This window comes from Schistocerca gregaria, chromosome 4 (assembly GCF_023897955.1).
Source record: "Schistocerca gregaria isolate iqSchGreg1 chromosome 4, iqSchGreg1.2, whole genome shotgun sequence".
Classification (NCBI taxonomy): domain Eukaryota; kingdom Metazoa; phylum Arthropoda; class Insecta; order Orthoptera; family Acrididae; genus Schistocerca; species Schistocerca gregaria.
The window spans coordinates 272,317,634-272,337,067 of record NC_064923.1 but is presented as its reverse complement, the minus strand read 5'-3'; the positions used below and the strand labels follow the sequence as shown (position 1 = coordinate 272,337,067).

At 44.4% G+C, this 19,434-nt stretch overlaps 1 protein-coding gene across 2 annotated transcripts in view; it reads right to left on the bottom strand.

The window, feature by feature from the left end:
• LOC126365992 (protein GDAP2 homolog) overlaps nt 1–19,434 on the bottom strand; it is a 929,669-nt gene that overhangs the window by 384,745 nt on the left and 525,490 nt on the right. For both annotated transcript variants that reach the window (XM_050008813.1, XM_050008815.1), the window contains one exon: nt 139–176. The gene's annotated coding sequence lies outside the window, so the exon portion shown is untranslated. The remainder of the gene's footprint in view (nt 1–138; nt 177–19,434) is intronic.

Sequence of the window (19,434 nt, the reverse complement as noted above, 5' to 3'; positions counted from 1 at the left end):
TTTGGTACCATACTGACGATCCCATATTTCTGCTACACGTAGGACTGCGTGGCCACAGAGCTAAGAAAGTTCAGCTTCATTGCTATATTTATGCTAGAATTGTTGGTTTCATAGTACGAAATAAATAATTTTCCTTACCTTTCGTGCGTCACGGGAGACCGGCTGTCCTTGGAACTCTGAAATAGAGAGACTATGTCAGTATTCACAAAACTATATTCACGTGCTCTTTTCCTTAAATACCTACTTCCTGCGCAATCTATGTGGCTTAACAGAGTTCACTCCCATGGTAAAGAGACTGCTGGTAAGTGCTTTGCTTAATCGCCCCCTTGTCAAAGAAGAAACATAGTATTATTGAGTTTAGAAGTGAATGAAGACCTTAGCTTATACACGACACTTCACTACGTGTCAACATATTTTCTGCAGTGCTTCGAAGATTAGTAGATGAACGCTTTACATACATATTACAAGCAAATCTTTGTCAATGGTTGAAGCAATAGACCTCAAAGACTTCGCTTCAGTTTCTCACGAGGGACCTAACGGTCCTGTGTAGTAGAGCAGTTGACAAGATATCGATGAATCGATACTTTTTCTACAAGGCGCAGTAGCGCCGAGTGCTGCAGCGAAAGTGCCGCTCTAACCTTAAGCCTACGCTCGCATATGTGTCAATATTAAGCAGAGCCCCTTCACACACACACACACACACACACACACACACACACACACACACACACACTTGGTTCCATGGGAATCATTCAAAAAGATCTATCACCTCTGTCTTGATTAATATCTGTAAAAAATTCCGCTGAAAATGCAACAAACGCATCGACTTATTTTCACCTGGCTTCTTAACCATTTGTAACTTTCAGAGAAGTGTAATGACCGGCGAATTTCGAGTAATATCTATGGATTTCTCTTGCTGCCATGATAAGATTTGCTTCTTTTGCCTTGCCATGTTAAAATTTGCTTCTTTGCCAAAACACAGCAGATTTTACACAGTGTCACCTCACTAACATGTGTGCAGAGGCAATTGCGAGACAATTCTGAAACAATGGTTTATTAATTTTATTAAATGAGGAATCGAGGAAAAGTAAGGTTGCTAGCTTATGAAGAAATAGGTCCTCGGTACAAAATAAAGTGCAATGTCTTCTGTCTAGTTGTTCCTTAAAAATTAAATTATTTCATCGAAAAAGTCTCTAGTCAGTGGAAAAACATGGTAGATAATGAAGCTGTACGTAATAACCATAGGGCAAAATACTCTCCTCTCTGAGTTCTACCATTTACCACAATCTCATTTCGATATCTCAAACCGTTTATGAAGTATGAGGGACTTTGTGGATATTTCACTGCTGGCACTCACGATCGCAAATTGGTGTGGTACATCGAATCAGTTTTATCAACACTGGTCACAAATAGAGACCTCTACACAAGTCTACATAAAAATTCAACATATTAGCTAAAATTCTTACGTAGCATCATATTGTGTAACAAGCATCAAACGCAAAATCATAGAGACTACTACTTTACATTGCAACTTTTTCAAATGTCTTGCTTCCAGTCAAATATGGCAATAACTATGGCCATTAACGAAATGATGTGCACATCATCATGACGCTGACATATGAAGCTACAAGTAAAGCAAAAATGATTTTTTTACCCAACAGTTTGTATGAAATTGTTTGAGAAAGACTGCATGTCATGTGCCTCGATTCTGTAACCGTCGACCGGCCGAAAGGGGGCAAACACTGACGACCTCCCCTTCCGAACCAACGGGAGAACTCTCCCAGTGCTTTGGACGAAAATTGGTCACTGTGCATCGACCACACTACTCTACTCGTGGCAAGCAACAGGAGATAACTGTCACTAACGCAAAGATTAATATTCATCTGGACGTTTTATTTTCTAATGTTAAACGAGGTGCTATTTCATTTATCATTCAACGAAATTTACTTACGTAATTTGTCGTAAACGTTAAGCCATCCACTTAAGTCTACATTCAAACTTAAAGTACTGAAAAGTTTCATTGTAGATCTTCCATCTATAGCTAATCATTCAAATAATCTGTAATGCGAAGGCAGATAGACTTTCATTCCTCCCCCGAACTTGCCTTCCCCGCCCCCTGCCATTCTTCCATCAACGATCTGTTGCCGTTTCTTTAAAAGTAAACCTAACCCTAATGACCTACACCCTGTGTGTAAATCTTGCACTAGAGGCGCCTCTGGCGCCCCCTCTGAATTCGGTGGGCCAAGCGGCCGCATGTGTCACTTGGGCCTTAAACCACCCCTGAATTAGGGTCTAGTTAGACATTATACACAAGAGATTAGTGATGTTTTTAATCGGAGTAGCGTTTTCTGAGATAATCGTGTTTGTCTGAGATTCTGATCGTATTGCTGTAGATGATCTACTATCAATTGCGGTCGAATATAAAAACTGATTTAGTCTAAAGCAGTCTCGATGAGGAATATGTGCCAAGTTTGAAGTCCTTCAGGACGATGACACCAGGAGTAGTAATTTTTAAAGGTCTCGTGTAAGTAGTCGGAGCTAGATTTTGACATTTTGAAAAATTCCTGTGGGCACTGTTTTGTAGATATGAAGGTGCTCTTTGCATTGAAAAGCAAGTAGCCAAGGCGCCATCGAGGAAAAACTCAGGGAGTTGATAGGTGTGCCAACTTGGTAGCGGCGAGCGATTGAATGCTTCGTCAAGCGAACGCTTGACAATTACGTCTTTGCCAGTGTAGAAATCAATAAGCGTTTTGTGAGTGGCCTGCTGCTGCTGTATAGGTAACGCGCGGGAATTTGAGTGCCTGATACTGATAAGCCTCCTGCTTTTCCTCTTTAAAATCTTCGAGAGGGTATACGTCAAACGGATGCACCGTCACGCCGCCAGTGACAGCCTGCTTTTTGACGAACAGCTTTGCTTCTGGCGCGATCACTCGACCCAGCACCAGCTTCTGCGACTTGTGGAGCAGGCGATGGCGGATCTGGAACGTCACGAGTAGTTTGGGGCGGTACTCCTTGACGTCTTAAAAGTCTTCGACAGTGTGTGGCACGTCCGCCCCCAGTAGCTGAATGGTCAGAGTGACGGATTGTCAATCCTCTGTGCCCGGGTTCGATTCCAGGATGAGTCGAGGATTTTCTCAGCCCAGGGAATGGGTGGTTGCCGGCCGCGATGGCCGAGGGGTTCTAGGCGCTTCAGTGTGGAACCGCGCGACTGCTACGGTCGCAGTTTCGAATCCTGCCTCGGGCATGGAAGTGTGTGACGTCCTTAGGTTGTTAGGTTTAAGCAGTAGGGGACTGATGACCTCAGATGTTAAGTCCCATAGTGCTCAGAGCCATTTGAACCATTTTTGAATGGGTGTTGTGCTGCCCTCATCATCCTACCATCCTCATCGACTGCAGGTCGGCGAAGTGGCGTCAAACCGAAAGACCGGCACCCAGCGAACGGTCTGCCCGACGGGGGGTTCTAGCCATACGATTAAATAAATGTAGTGTACGGCACCATAGTCTCCTGTACGAGATGCTGTTATTGGGGGTACCCTTGTCGCACGCTCGACTTCGTACCTGAGTGAGCGCACATTCCATGTGGGAACTGATGGAGGCATGTCAATAGGGCGCCACATTCGAGCGGGAGTACCATAGGGGTCCGTGCTCGGCCCGCTACTGTATTCCCTGTACACTGGCGACCCGCCGAGAGCTCAATTGGAGCTCTGCGCCGACGATACTACGCCCTGCAAGTGCACTATGTGGGCGCAGATCGGAGCAGGAGCCACCAAATGGCGGCTCAAGTTCAATGCAGCAAAAAGCCAAGCGGTCGTATTTAGGCGCAGGTGGGTTCCAAATGAGCTGATGCAAGTACGGGTCCTGAGAGGCTCCTTTCCGTGGTTTCTCACCGGTAAATACCTCGGCGTCACCTTGGACTGAAGCCTGATCTGGGGACCACATATCCGGGACGTGAGGGGCCAAGCGTTCGGAAGGATGTGCTTGTTGCAGCCCCTATTCAGTCCCACAACTACTCTGGTCACACACTGCGGCATCACACTGTACCTGGCACTCATCAGGCCAGTGCTGGAGTACGAGGCCGTGATGGGGGAAAGGCGGCAAAAACGGCCGAAGACACTGTAAACAGTGTGAAACAAAGCCCTCCGGCTGGCGCTGCATCTGCCCCGAGATTTAAGCATGAGGCAGCTACGCGACGCCGCGCGAATCCCAACGCTGAAGCGAGACATCCGAGCTCGCCACGAGATTATATGCGTCGGTGCGGGCGCCGCCATACCCGCTGGTCAGTGGACTGGGCAACCAAGTTCATTGGCGCCCGGCAACGAGATGGCCGGACCTGATGCTAGAGTGTCAAACCCGGCAGCAAGAGAAGAATAAATATATAGAGGTGGCAACAGAGAAGACAAAACCAATAAGCGAGGACAACACTTTCTGTGCGAATCCCCGAAGCAGGAGCAGCAGGCTCTGCTTAAGATGCTTCAAGCGAGGCTAGAATGCACGCGAGTCACGTCTGTCCGTGTGAGCTCGAGTGTCTTGTCAGTAATGCAGCACAGGTAGGGCGTGCGCCTGTCTCGAACGCTACTCAGCGCACTTACATTCATGACCGAAGCTGCGGCCTCGCACGTACAGAGCGTCTCGAAAGAGAGTTTATATTTGAAGAGCTCTTTGCGTAAGCGCAACAAATCTGGGGGGGATACGTTCATCGCTTGGTTGGCCTACAGAAATTTAGGTAAAATGGAACGCTTCGCGGGAGCAGACTGCGCGTTGTGTGTGCGAGTATTTTACAAAGACGGTGATTCGACGACTGGTCTTGCAGTGATCGTGGATTGGTAAATGAAGTGCCATGCGATTCTCCGAGAGCAACAGCACCCACGTCCAATGCGTCTTTACTGCGAGTTCGTCAAATTGTCCCTGGCAAATTGATCACCAGGAAGGGTGACATAAACTGGCCCACGCGCAGTCTTGTTGAGTCCCATGAATTCATTCTTATGATATCAAATCTAAAGTGTATGAAAGAAAATATCCTTAACGAAGTGATGACCATACCGTCGTCTACATGCCAAACGGTCATGCAAAATTTTGTTCACCTTTTAAATGAGCGCCATAGGCGCGCTGGATCGGATTTAAAAGACATTAGTTTTAAGAAGTGATTTCGTAAAATGTGTATTTCAATAAAAAAGATTTTGTAGGCAGACTACAATCTCTTATTTTGACACATTACATACAACGTTCTTTTGAGACACTCTTTAGTGTATGTTTAGCATAACGAGACAGCCCTCGCGCTGGCGTGTGCTCCCCGTTAACAGAACAGCGTTTGCGAGGAAGCGTCTCCGAAATTATCACAGAATTTCTCGGAGCGTGCTTCCTTTCCCGATTCGATAAATCGAGACATCAGCTACAGCCTTCACGTACCGTTCGGTAGTCACCGTGACATCAAGGAATATCGAACTGATTATTCCGTGACTGGACATTGCACATCACACAGTGACCAACGGAGAGTGAAGAGACTTCTCGATCGTGAAATGCAGATTCTCAGTCCCCCAAATGCGCCAGTTTTGCTTATTGATGAACACACCCAAATGAAAGCGAGCTTTGTCGCTAAACAAACCATACAACGCACACTATTTCCCAACCTGCCCTGCGGACACCCGCGCAGTTTCAACGTTCTAACACAAACCGTTCAGAAGTTCTGACGATTTTATTTCATTTAGTTGAACAGCTGTCTCCCTGTATATGGTGAATGTCCCCTCTGTCAAATAGTAAAGTCAATGCTACTCATTCCTCCTATTTATGCTTCTTCCATTTTCCGTTTCTCTATGAATCACGCCACGTTCTCTTCCCTTATCTTCTTTAACTGTGTATTATCACACTGCTCTCTTCCTCCCTCTCCCCAACTCTTTCTCCATTCCTATTGCTGCTATCACTCAAATTAAAAAGCTATCTTACCGTTATATGAACAATGCGCCTATGTGTGTTTCTTTAATTTGTAGTGTTATAACTTTGTTTTCTAAACATGGAATAACTTGCTTACTGCAAAATATGCAATGTAAAATGTTTAATATAAGAGAGTTCTTGATAGCTCTGATCTTGCCAGGTTAAATCCATGTTAACTCTGTTAACGCTTTCAAGACTAAACCGCTGAACCGATTTTGATAAAATTTGGTATGGAGATAGTATTGAAATCTGGCGAAGAACACAGGCTAGTGTAGTGTAACATATTTAGTTACATGAAGAATATAACGCGGAGGTCAAATATGGAATAGTAATTACTGTTAGAAAAAGCTGTTTACTCTTTGACTTTTGAATTTTATCATATCTGCGAGAAAGATTTTATTTTTTGATATGTGTTACATAATATGACCCAAATTACTCAATATAGTGCTTGTACAATCCTGTACGTGTTTAATCCATGTCAATCCATACTCCCATGCTAATCCTATAAATGCGAAAGTGGTTTTCACCACTAAAACGCTGCACCAATATCCATGAAATTAGGCGTGAAAGAGCTTGAACCCTGATGAAGACTGTAGGCTACTTTACAAAGTCTGTTGCACACGACATTTATTGATTTGAAAACTATTACGCAAATTAAGGAAAAATATTTACTCTTTGGAAATCCTATTTACTCCTTCACTTTTGAATCTCATATTTCAGGTGTGGACAGATGTGAAAATTACCGAACTATCAGTTTAATAAGTCACAGCTGCAAAATACTAACACGAATTATTTACAGACGAATGGAAAAACTAGTAGAAGCCGACCTCGGGGAAAATCAGTTTGGATTCCGTAGAAATTATGGAACACGTGAGGCATTACTGGCCCTACGACTTATCTTAGAAGCTAGATTAAGGAAGGGCAATCCTACGTTTCTAGCATTTGTAGACATAGAGAAAGCTTTTGACAATGTTGACTGGAATACTCTCTTTCAAATTCTGAAGGTGACAGGGGTAAAATACAGGGAGCGAAAGGCTATTTACAATTTGTACAGAAACCAGATGGCAGTTATGAGTCGAGGGACATGAAAGGGAAGCAGTGGTTGGGAAGGGAGTGAGACAGGGTTGTACCCTCTGTCCGATGCTATTCAATCTGTATATTGAGCAAGCAGTGAAGGAAACAAAAGAAAAAAAAATTTGGAGTAGGTATTAAAATCCATGGAGAAAAATTAAAACGTTGAGGTTCGCCGATGACATCGTAATTCTGTCAGAGACATCAAAGGACTTGGAAGAGCAGTTGAAAGGAATAGATAGTGTCTTGAAAGGAGGATATAAGATGAACATCAACAAAAGCAAAACGAGGATAATGGAATGTAGTCGAATTAAATCGGGTGATGCTGAGTGAATTAGATTAGGAAATGAGACACTTAAAGTAGTAAAGGAGTTTTGCTATTTTGGGAGCCAAATAACTGATGACTGTCGAAGTAGAGAGGATATAAAATGTAGACTGGCAATGGCAAGGAAAGCGTTTCTGAAAAGAGAAATTTGTTAACATCCAGTATAGATTTAAGTGTGAGGAAGTCGTTTCTGAAAGTATTTGTATGGAGTGTAGCCATGTATGGAAGTGAAACATGGACGATAAATAGTTTGGACAAGAAGAGAATAGAAGCTTTCGAAATGTGGTGCTACAGAAGAATGCTGAAGATTAGATGGGTAGATCAAACTAATGAGGAAGTATTGAATAGGATTGGGGAGAAGAGAAGTTAGTGGCACAACTTGACTAGAAGAAGGGATCGGTTGGTAGCACATGTTCTGAGGCATCAAGGTATCACCAATTTAGTATTGGAGGATACCGTGGAGGGTAAAAATGGTAGAGGGAGACCAAGAGATGACTACACTAAGCAGATTCAGAAGGATGTAGGTTGCAGTGGGTACTGGGAGATGAAGAGGCTTGCTTAGGATAGAGTAGCATGGAGAGCTGCATCAAACCAGTCTCAGGAGTGAAGACCGCAACAACCAACAACATTTCTGAAAATGATTTTATTGATTGATATGTTCTACGTAATATCATTAAACGTAATCAATACAATGCGTATTCAGTTCTTCCTCACTCTGTTAGGTTTCTACGACTCTACCGGTCAACCGATATGGTATGGAAAGAGCTTGAATCTTGATGAACACCACAGGCTATTTTAGAAAGGTGTATCTTTTGAGTATTATTAACATTTTAAATATTGTATACGTGAGTGCATGCACACGACGCTGGTGCGATGGTCGGCGAATAGCAGTGTCCATAGATTATTCTGCGACAGCGCAAGTCCTATGTTGTTGTGCGTGTGGTTTATGATATTGAGCTCCTTCATCACCTGGCATAGCTGGAGAGTTTAGGTGGAGACTCAACAATAAAATCGGACGGAAAGACCGAGAACCATATTCAAAACTGTTACTATAAGCCTCGCAATTCTGATTTATGGCCTTTGTTCTAAGAAAATTCGAGCTGCGAAAGATACTCGAATCCAGCAAACCTCAGAGCAATCTCATGTCCCGCGGAACTTGGTTACAAAACTCAGGCGGCCTTAAGAGCTACAGAGACATTACAACAGCCACAAGCCCGTCGCATTTTAAATGCTGAGCGTCACGTGTGTCTTACTGCTTTCAAGGCGCTTGAAGAATCACACGACGACGTCATTTAAGGGCTGTATGACGAACAGGACTTTTACATGTGGGACGTGGGAGGCGTTTAGTGAGGCTGAATTTGATTATGACCTGTTAACCGACTATATTAATCATCATATGGGATGGATTAAAAATATAGGCCCAATAAAGCATTAAAATGGAAAGAAGAAACGGTTGATAGGTGTAATGATAATTAACTCAAGACCTTAGGTTGCCGACAGGCGTTGACATACATCAACGGGGATAGTTGAAAATGTGTGACCCGATCGGGACTCGAACCCTGGATCGCCTGCTTACATGGCAGACACTCTACCTTTTTTTTTTTTTCGTTGTTGATCGTTGTGTTTGGCCGTTGGGGACGTCACATGGCATCCGTTCAAGTTTGTTTTGTTGACCCTTCCACTCAGTGTTTTTTTTTTCTTTTTTTTTTTTTTCAGAGGCCAACCAGCTCTCTGACCGAACACGCCGAGCTACCGTGCCGGCAAACGCATGTGTGTTATACTATAAATGATGACGGGGTCCCATACTCCGAGGAGCGTAGGGGACGATGCGGATTCATCTGAGCCACCGAGGGCGCAGAGGATAGTGCGATCTTACCGAGTCCCGTAAGAGTTCGGACAATGCGGTTAGCCTTAACTATATGGAGATGGTATCAGTTCTTTCGGACATGTCCGAAATCTCAAATCCAGTACTAGATGAGCCAGAGAAACACCTATAAGCTCTGTTCTGCACGAATGTAATAAATCGACATATTTAAAAAAAAAAATATATAATTAGAAGTATATTGCATGCTTTCAGACTCGACAACCAGAAAAATAATCGAAACATATCGGTACTGCATGTAATTTTTATGCATACGTCTCTGCACCAGTATATACACAGACGTATCATAGTATTACTAACTTACTGACTTGCCATCACTCGTCAAAACAAAACTTCTGATATGCGACCGAAGCAGCGAGTAACAGTAGGAAATAAATAAATATAATATAAAGAGCGTATAGAATACGCCCTCGCGCGACACAGTATCAAAGGCGCGGGTGGTGTCAAGAAGGATCACACCGAAGAACAAGCGGCGGTCAGGAGCCATCACTTCCTGAACGAGCCGTAGCAACTGATGAGTGGTAGAATGGCCACGTCCAAATCCGGACCACATGTCTGAGATGGTACTACCGGGTTCAATATGTTGTAGTAGTCATTGTAGGTAAAGTCATTCGAAGATTTACGGCAGCGCTGGAAGTAAGCTAATGAGCCAGTAGCTTTGTGGAGATGGCTCATTTTTCCCAAGCTTAGAGATGGCACTGATATCAGGGTGTTTTCAATCTGCTGGTTTATTCGACAGATTCCAGGATGGTGTCGAATACACTCGCAAGGTAGTCAGCTGCTGCGGGCGGTGCCTGCTTCAGCATGGAACAGGTAACTGGTTCCCGACTCCTGCTGGTTGACCTGAAGAAGTTAGAAGCGGACCTTAGATAGGTTGAATGTGGTCTTCATCCCCTCTGGCCTCCAAGAATTGAAGAAGACATTCACGAACTAGAACATGTACAGGGTCTGTGGGATCTGCAACTGGAGTGAACTTCTCCTCAGAGACATCTGTGAGATCTTCGGCTTTGTCGTCCAGGTGGTTGATAACTCTGTTCCAGACCTATAGCAGGGGCATGCGGGCTCTGACTCTGAGGAAGCGCCGAGTTGCCTGCCATGCCATTCCATTAGTGATGCGTAGCGCGCCGACCCTATCCGCCCACACCTGGTTCCTGTGGTCTTCAGTTTCCCTGCGGATGTAATGTAGCATTCTGTTGAGCAAGCTTTAGGTGAGGGGGTTGCGCGTGAGCAGCTATTCGCGTCGAACTCTGTTTTTATGTAATTTAGCTAACAAGTGTTATGTTGCTCAGGTAGACGCCGGATGTGCTGGCGTGGCACGCCCTCTTCAGGGGAGAGGCGTCTCCAATAGCATTCAGCATACTTGCCTTATCAAGGTCAAGTGCTCGTTCTGTGCCTACATCTCTGGACTGGACACGGCACGAGCTGAGGTCATCTGAAATTTTGGTTCAACAGCTGTATCTGTCCTTTTTGTGGTGATGGCACGTTTGGTGTCCATGTGACGTCCGCTACGTGTACAAGATCACAGGAATATGGTCTAAAGCGAACACATTTCGGATGTGCTGATGTGAAAGGGCAGCGACTTGAAGCAGAAGTCGAGTACGTCAGGTTTTCATGGTCAAAGATGAATTGTTGGTTGGTGTGGTCCCAGCACCGTCGCATGCTCTAGGTCAACAACGAGTAGCACTTCCTGTGGTTGCGGTTGGTGATGGTAGAAATCCAGGTAACATGCTTTGCCTTCAAGCCTTCCCTCCGGTTATGTCTAGGACATCTACACTTATGCTGTGTGTGGAGGAGGGTTCCACCAGCGAATGACTTGCAGGAAGAACGATTGCTGGTAAGCCTCCGTGAAAGAGCTCGAGTCTCTCTAATTTTACCTCCGTGGTGTTTTCACGAGGTATACGTAAGAGGCAGCAATATATTCGTTGATTTTCTCGAAACAACTTTAAAGCCCACCTTACAACGCAGACTGTCTCTCTTGCACAGTCTGCCAGTGGAGTTGACTGAGCGTCTCGGTGAAGCTTTCGTGCTATCTAAATGAACGTGTTACGAAACGAGCTGCTCTTCTTTGGCTCTTCTCCATTCCCTCTACGAGTCCTATCTGGTGTAGCTTCCTGACTGACGAGTTGTGAAAGTTCTTTAAAAATTTTACAGTGAGTTTCGCTGTCAGAAATCCAGAGTTGGATAAATTAGATAAGTCAGAGTAACTCGGTGATGCGAACTATGTTGGCGAACTTTAACTTTCATTTGATTTTGAACAGTTATATCTGGTCGGAGTTTCTAATAATTTTGATCAGCTGTATTCAAATGTGGCACTCTGAACACTACCGTGTGCATTCGTGCGTGGCAGCAGTATTGTATTTCGGACACTCACGAGCGTTGGTGTTTTGAGGTTAGCTATCCTTTTATGAACTGTTACTAATTTTCATTCTTCAATTTATAAAATGTTAGGCTCTCGTCAGATTTTATACTGGCTTGTTCCGAGTAAGAAACAGTGTCTTCTACAGAAAAATGTTTGAAATTTCTGATCGTAAGCTCTGTTTCCCAAAACAACCATACGTCATTCTCTGCATCCTGTTCAATACATTTTAGTGCATACGTGATTTGCCTTTTTTTCTTCTGCCCTTGTCGTTTGTGACTAGGCAGCCTAATTCTCATGCTTATTGGGAGAGAATAAACATTTATAATTACCAATCAGAACTGAAAGGCCGCATACGGGTTCAAGATTGTGTACCGCCAGACAGCTCAACATGGTAATGCGGACGCGCTTTCACGTCTTCCAATTGGCCCTGATACAATCTTCGACGCTTCTACTGCATATTGTTGTCACATCAATGCTCGGGATTCTGGATTGTTTCGGTCTTTTCCGCTGAACTGTAAGAAAATTGCACAGGCCACTGAAGCTGATTCAGATGTGAACATTTTGCTCCACTCTATTTGCACATCTTGGCCTCATTCAGTGAATAGCATAAAAAATCTGTAGTGCGCCGATACTTTGCATGTCAGCATAGCCTCGCTGCACAAAATGGCTCTGAGCACTATGGGACTTAACATCTGAGGTCATCAGTCCCCTAGAACTTAGAACTACTTAAACCTAACTAACCTAAGGACATCACACACATCCATGCTCGAGGCAGAATTCGAACCTGCGACCGGAGAGGTCGCGCTTCCAGACTGAACAGCCAGATCGGCCACACCGGCCGGCACCTCGCTGTATAGAAAGGTGTAATTCTTGTGCAAAATGACAGTGGACAGTCATGTATGTTGATTCCTAAAGCTTTGCACAAACAAGTGTTGTAGTTACTTCACCAAGGATACTGGGGGATTGTTCATGCGAAACAGTTAGCGCATCGATACTAATTGAACAAATGACGTCACAGTGTCAAGCATGTGTGGCAAAGCAATCCGCTCCGCCACAAACGTTCCCTGCTTGGACTAAGTCGCAATCGAGCTGGCGACGTGTGCACACAGACTTTACGGGACGTTTTTGGAACATTCGCTGGGTGACGGTTGTTGACTTGTACAGCAAGTTTCCTTTTGCTGTGCCAATGAACTAGACAATGTCGCGTACCACAATTCGGGTGTTGTCATCGATTTTTTGCCTCGAAGGTTTACCTGAAGTAATAGTGTCAGACAACGGCTCACAGTTAACGTCTAATCAATTTGAAACATTCTATGAACGCAATGGCATACAGCATGTCACTAGTACACCGTTCCATCCACAGTCAAACGGCGAAGCGTAACGTTTCGTCAGACAATCAAGTAGCAGATGGCCAAACGTCGCTCCACACACACGAAGGATTAAGCATTGCAATTGTTTCTCGCCTCTTTATCGTTCGCACCCACAAGAAGGACCATCGCCGGCGGAATTGTTTCACAGACGCCGCCATCGGACACTACTCCACCTGCTCCACCCTCCTCGGCAACCGGCGCCGAAGGAAGGTCGCAAGTGTCGCTTCGCGCCGCATGATATCGTCTTTTGCAGGGTTTTTAGAGGCAGCAGACGGTGGACGCGAGGCGAGATCGTCCGTAGACTTGGCGCTTGCATGTATCTTATTTCCGAGTCGGATGGCTTGCAGCGCCGCCATCAATATCAACTTCGCCTTTGTCATGTACACGATGATCTTTCAGTCTCTCTTCCCCCAGATTCAGGGATCCGGAGAACAGGGCAGCCACAGAAGCCGCCAGAAGGTATCCTCAAGACACTGCGGGACGACGCCATGGAGACGGAGCCTCCGCCTCCTCTCGTCCTACCAATGGAGCTGGACCGGCCCACACCGCAGCAGGCGCTGCCTTCCTCATGTGGTGCAGGGCAGCAGGAAGTGGACGCGTACCCTTCTGGTCGTTTTCTGGGGGACGTTTCCGCCAATGCGCACGCCGGATGGAGGGGTAGGGGCGGAAGCTTGGCGTCCCCTGCAGCCACAGATTCCGGCCCATCGATGCACCCACACTCCTGCCTGCCCGCTGTGATTGTACTCCCTACACGACGACGGTCTCGCGCTTTGAAGAGCGGGGGGGGGGGGGGGGGAGGAATGTTATGGTGTAACCACAAGCGCCAGGATGAAGAGGAAGAACGCAAGACCAGAGAAGGCGTTAAGGCGACGTCAGCCAATAGCCCGCTGACAAGGACCGCGCCACGACATGACATGAGCGACCTCTGCGAGGAGTGAATATAAGCGCCGCTCCTGCCAGGCTCGGCCGGACATTATTGGACAGTATTCGCAGAGTATTAGCACGGCCTAGCGGAGAGCGCTACTATAGCAGTTATTAGTGATCCACAAACTGTGTGTCAGACTTGCATGAACATCACATACAGCAAAGGACTCGGATTTATGTTGCATGTCACCCATCGCTTTTGACTCCACTGTTATTTCATAGTTACGTATTGTCAATCTGCTTTATTGAAATAAAACTGCTAATGTTATCTGCTTGAATTGTTGTATAGTATTCCGAGAACGCAGCATCCTTTAGGCACCCTGTACGAGACGAGTGGGCAAGAGCCCACATTTGGGGACAAGGACTCAATCGAACAGAGAATTTACGAGACGATCTGTGAATGTTCTGAAGTTTATTAACTGACTGCAGCGACGAGTGCAGAATTATACCAAATACAAGGACAGTCAAGGAACGCCTAATTTAACAAGTGCGTGTGTACAGTAAATAGAAACGTCTAACGTTCTGAAGCTGTACTGCATTTCTTATTAACATAATACATTAACGAAATGAGTCCAGATATGTGGGATCTTAATTGAAACGTTTACTTTTCAAATTCTGTTGTACATACCCTATGGGTTCATTAAAATTAGCCGGGCGGAGTAGCCAAGCGGTTCTAGGCGCTACAGTCTGGAACCGCGCGACCGCTACGGTCGCAGGTTCGAATCCTGCCTCGGACATAGATGTGTATGAAGTTCTTAGGTTAGTTAGGTTTAAGTAGTGCTAAGGACTATGGGGCTGATGACCTCAGAAGTTAAGTCCCATAGTGCTCAGAGCCATTTCAACCATTAAAATTACTTAATAGCTGACACTTCACACGTTGGAGCTGTCTTCCTGCAATCAGAGCACTTAACGTCAAGCCCGAACTGTTCGCCACTGCCAAACTGCCACACAAATGGTCGATTCACTTCCTTTTTCTTGTGTTTGGGATCCAAAATCATAGGTCCGGCTGTTTGATTTCATCACACTCGAAACACACACACGCGCGCGCATTGCGATGGTAACGAAATATGCACGTTTCATAGGCCCCAAAGACTACGGGATCCTTTCGCACATAGAAAGACTTCGTACGAGATGGCGTGAAACCAAATTTGTTGAAGGCAGCAAATGATCGTTGTAACTGGTTCTACACACAAATAGATATAACAGTATAATGTAAAGATTGTCTACAGCGCAGTGTTCGTTACATTCTGAGGTACAAAAGGTCGTGGGTTCGAATTTCGTCAGGTGATAATATTTTTTTAATTTTTTAACATTTCGTGAAAGTGACATTTTCAATTAGCTCGTTTCAATGTAATTTTTAATCGTCGTTTTCGTCATCGTACTGACTTTTTTTATTTGCTCTTATATTTCTTCCTATAATCTATTTTTCTTTTGGTATCTGCCTGTGTCGCCTATAGCCTGTAAATGATTGCCAACCAGGACTGCTCATCGGTCTGTGCCGCATGACAGCAAAAGCAAGTAGTTATGCTTCGCCTTTAGCGTTGAAACTGAATTTTTTCAGTTCTGAATTTTCTCGTACAGGTCAGCTTTAATCGTTGTGAGTAGCCGATGTGGCAACACTGTAGCGCCAAGTGGCAGACGTCAGCTATCAAGTAATGCTAATCGGACTACAGGAAAATATTTCATAGCTGTTTGCGGAGCCATGTTTACTGTAATGCTTTTGCTTCTTTATCGTGTACACTTCCTGATTCAGTTTTCCTATTAATTACGATACACTCTACATACAAGTGACGGAGTTGCCAGAACATGCTGAACCAGGAAAATGTGGCATGTTAATTTCTGTTTGCAGTGGAACAGCTATTCTGCTTTGTACGAACTGTAAAGAGCGGAAGTGATGGTGCTTACTGTGTCTGCGTGCGCCGTCTTAGCGGCGCTACGAACTTTCGCAGACCTGTCTGGAATTCGCTCGGAAGCCGTTCGTGCACAGGAAGGCAGGAGATTAAGAACGGCCGTCGCCTGTTATCACTGTAAGGTTTCTGAAACCAGATATTAACCCTGCCTCTTCCTCGGCGTCACGCGATCACGCAAGGCGACACTGGCGTCCTGCTCTACAGAGCTGCACAGATTTTCACGTAACGAGCTCACGACTCTTTGTGAGGGTGTTCCTGTTACGTCATCACCACTGACCTATTGCCATTCGGTAGGTGACAGGAGGTTCAGGAAGCCACTGGAGGTAGACGAGCCATTCATGTATAATTTTATTACAATATACGACGTAAATATGTTAATTTTATCCATATTTCGCAGCTTCAAACGTGACTGTATTCAATACACTGGAGGTATGAATTAAAAAACGACTTCAGTCACAAATTTTTGTGTTTTGCTAAGTACATGGTGCATCGGGTGTAATTTGACTTAATACGTGCCTTATTTATTCTCTTGAAGAGGTGAAATGCATATTCATCTCACGAAAGTTTGATGTTAGGTTACGAATTTCGTAAGTCAAAAGCGGAAAATATCTGCAAAATAGTGGAAAGGATAAACAGTGTAAACTTACCACATAATCCAAGAATAGCTTTTTTTAACGTTTCAGCACCAGCAAACATTCTTTTCTACATCGTTGTCGTACATGTCACTCCAGTCAAGAGGCACATTTGCATACACATGTTTCTAAACACTTCACACACGTTTTTGTACACGGCGTGGTCAAAAATTAAATTATTCATAATGCTAAAGATATAATTATTAAACAACTGACGTTTGCGGGAAATGATTTTAAAATAGGCCTTTAAAATTACTGAAATAACTGTGGCTTCCGAAATCTCTTTCTTCATCTGTATAAATATGTTACTTAGCAAGTAAACTGCTGCGGAAGCAAAGGGAACTTCACAGCAAACAAACATAGCCAAAGCCTTGCAGAAAAACAAAAATTACGCGAAGCGAAATGTACTGTGAGGAGGGCTATGAGAGAGGCGTTCAATGAATTCGAATGTAAAGTTCTATGTACTGACTTGGCAGAAAACCCTAAGAAATTTTGGTCTTATGTCAAAGCGGTAGGTGGATCAAAACAAAATGTCCTGACACTCTGTGACCAAAATGGCACTGAAACAGAGGATGACAGACTAAAGGCCGAAATACCAAATGTCTTTTTCCAAAGCTGTTTCACAGAGAAAGACTGCACTGTAGTTCCTTCTCTAGATTGTCGCACAGATGACAAAATGGTAGATAGAGAAACAATTAAAATCGCTCAAAAGAGGAAAGGCCGTTAGACCTGATGGGATACCAGAGTACGCGAAGGAATTTGCCCCCCTTCTTGCAGCGGTTTACAGTAGGTCTCTAGAAGAGCGTAGCGTTCCAAAGCATTGGAAAAGGGCACAGGTCATCCCCGTTTTCAAGAAGGGACGTCGAACAGATGTGCAGAACTATAGATCTATATCTCTAACGTCGAGCAGTTGTAGAATTTTGGAACACGTATTATGTTCGAGTATAATAACTTTTCTGGAGACTAGAAATCTACTCTGTAGGAATCAGCATGGGTTTCGAAAAAGGCAGTCGTGTGAAACCCAGCTCGCGCTTTTCGTCCACGAGACTCAGAGGGCCATAAACACAGGTTCACAGGTAATTCCGTGTTTCTTGACTTCCGCAAGGCGTTCGATACAGTTCCCCACAGTCGTTTAATGAACAAAGTAAGAGCATATGGACTATCAGGCCAGTTGTGTGATTGGATTGAAGAGTTGCTAGATAACAGAACGCAGCACGTCATTCTCAATGGAGAGAAGTCTTGGAAGAAAGAGTGATTTCAGGTGTGCCGCAGGGGAGTGGATTAGGATCGTTGCTATTCACAATATATATAAATGACCTGGTGGATGACATCGGAAGCTCACTGAGGCTTTTTGCAGATGATGCTGTGGTGTATCGAGAGGTTGTAACAATGGAAAATTGTACTGAAATGCAGGAGGATCTGCAGCGAATTGACGCATGGTGCACGGAATGGCAATTGAATCGCAATGTAGACAAGTGTAATGTGCTGCGAATACATAGAAAGATGGATACCTTATCATTTAGCTACAAAATAGCAGGTCAGCAACTGGAAGCAGTTAATTCCATAAATTATGTGGGAGTAGGCATTAGGAGTGATTTAAAATGGAATGATCATATAAAGTTGATCGTCGGTAAAGCAGATGCCAGACTGCGATTCATTGGAAGAATCCTAAGGAAATGCAATCCGAAAACAAAGGAAGTAGGTTACAGTACGCTTGTTCGCCCACTGCTTTGAATACTGCTCAGCAGTGTGGGATCCGTACCAGATAGGGTTGATAGAAGAGATAGAGAAGATCCAACGGAGAGCAGTGCGCTTCGTTACAGGATCATTTAGTAATCGCGAAAGCGTTACGGAGGTGATAAATAAACTCCAGTGGAAGACTCTGCAGGAGAGACGCTCAGTAGCTCGGTAAGGGCTTTTAATGAAGTTTCGAGAACATACCTTCACCGAGGAGTCAAGCAGTATATTGCTCCCTCCTACGTATCTCTCGCGAAGAGACCATGAGGATAAAATCAGAGAGATTAGAGCCCACCCAGAGGCACAGCGAAAATCCTTCTTTCCACGAACAATACGAGGCTTGAATATAAGGGAGAACCGATAGAGGTATTCAAGGTACTCTCCGCCACACACCGTCAGGTGGCTTGCGGAGTATGGATGTAGATGTAGAAGTGGATTTTAGGAGCGGCAGGGTCACACTCTACAACATCTTTGCATGGACGGAATGCAATGACAGATGCACTATTTGTAAGAGAAGTTTCACTGAATACTTCAGTTTTGATGCTGGGTCGTTGCCTTGATGATGAAATACCTACATGTAAGGAAATGTATATTAGAAAAGAAACACTGGTTACAACGGAGCCCTAAAATCTGGAAAAAGTTTATAATCTTGGTTTTTAAGATGCTACTATTAACAAAATAAAAAATAGTGAATTTCGTAACATCTGTTCCTGTTTTCACTCCAGATAGAATTCTCGGAGACTATATCCTTGTATTTCGCATTGGACAGATCAGACAACAAGAAATATAACTTGACAATTACACGTCGCGTCCGGCTGTATGATATATATCAAACGTAATTCGCCGTCTGAAATTCAGAGAATATGTTTCAGCAGTTGGTTGGTTGGTTTAAAAGAGGGGGGAGGGACCAAACTGTTACGTCGGCCCCTCGTTCCGATTAAAATAATTCCACAACGGTGGAAGTAAATAACCGAGAAATACAAAACACAGCTGGAAGAAAGGAGAAAAACCAGAACAATGGCAGAAGGGCAACAAACACTAAAATGGACAAAATCGAACAAGAAAACTACCGTGACACTCAAGAAACATGTAGAAGAGATCAAAACATGAGAGCAGACTACGGTGGCTGCCTGGCCATGGACCATGAGAATAAAAAGAAGAAGCCAACCGCTCTGCAACACAAGAGCACTAGGGTGGAGGACATAGGGACAAAAGACATGCTCTAAAACTTAGGTCAAATGATAAAACCCACCCTCACGAATAAAACGCTAAACTAAAGCTGCTTTTGAGCCATTG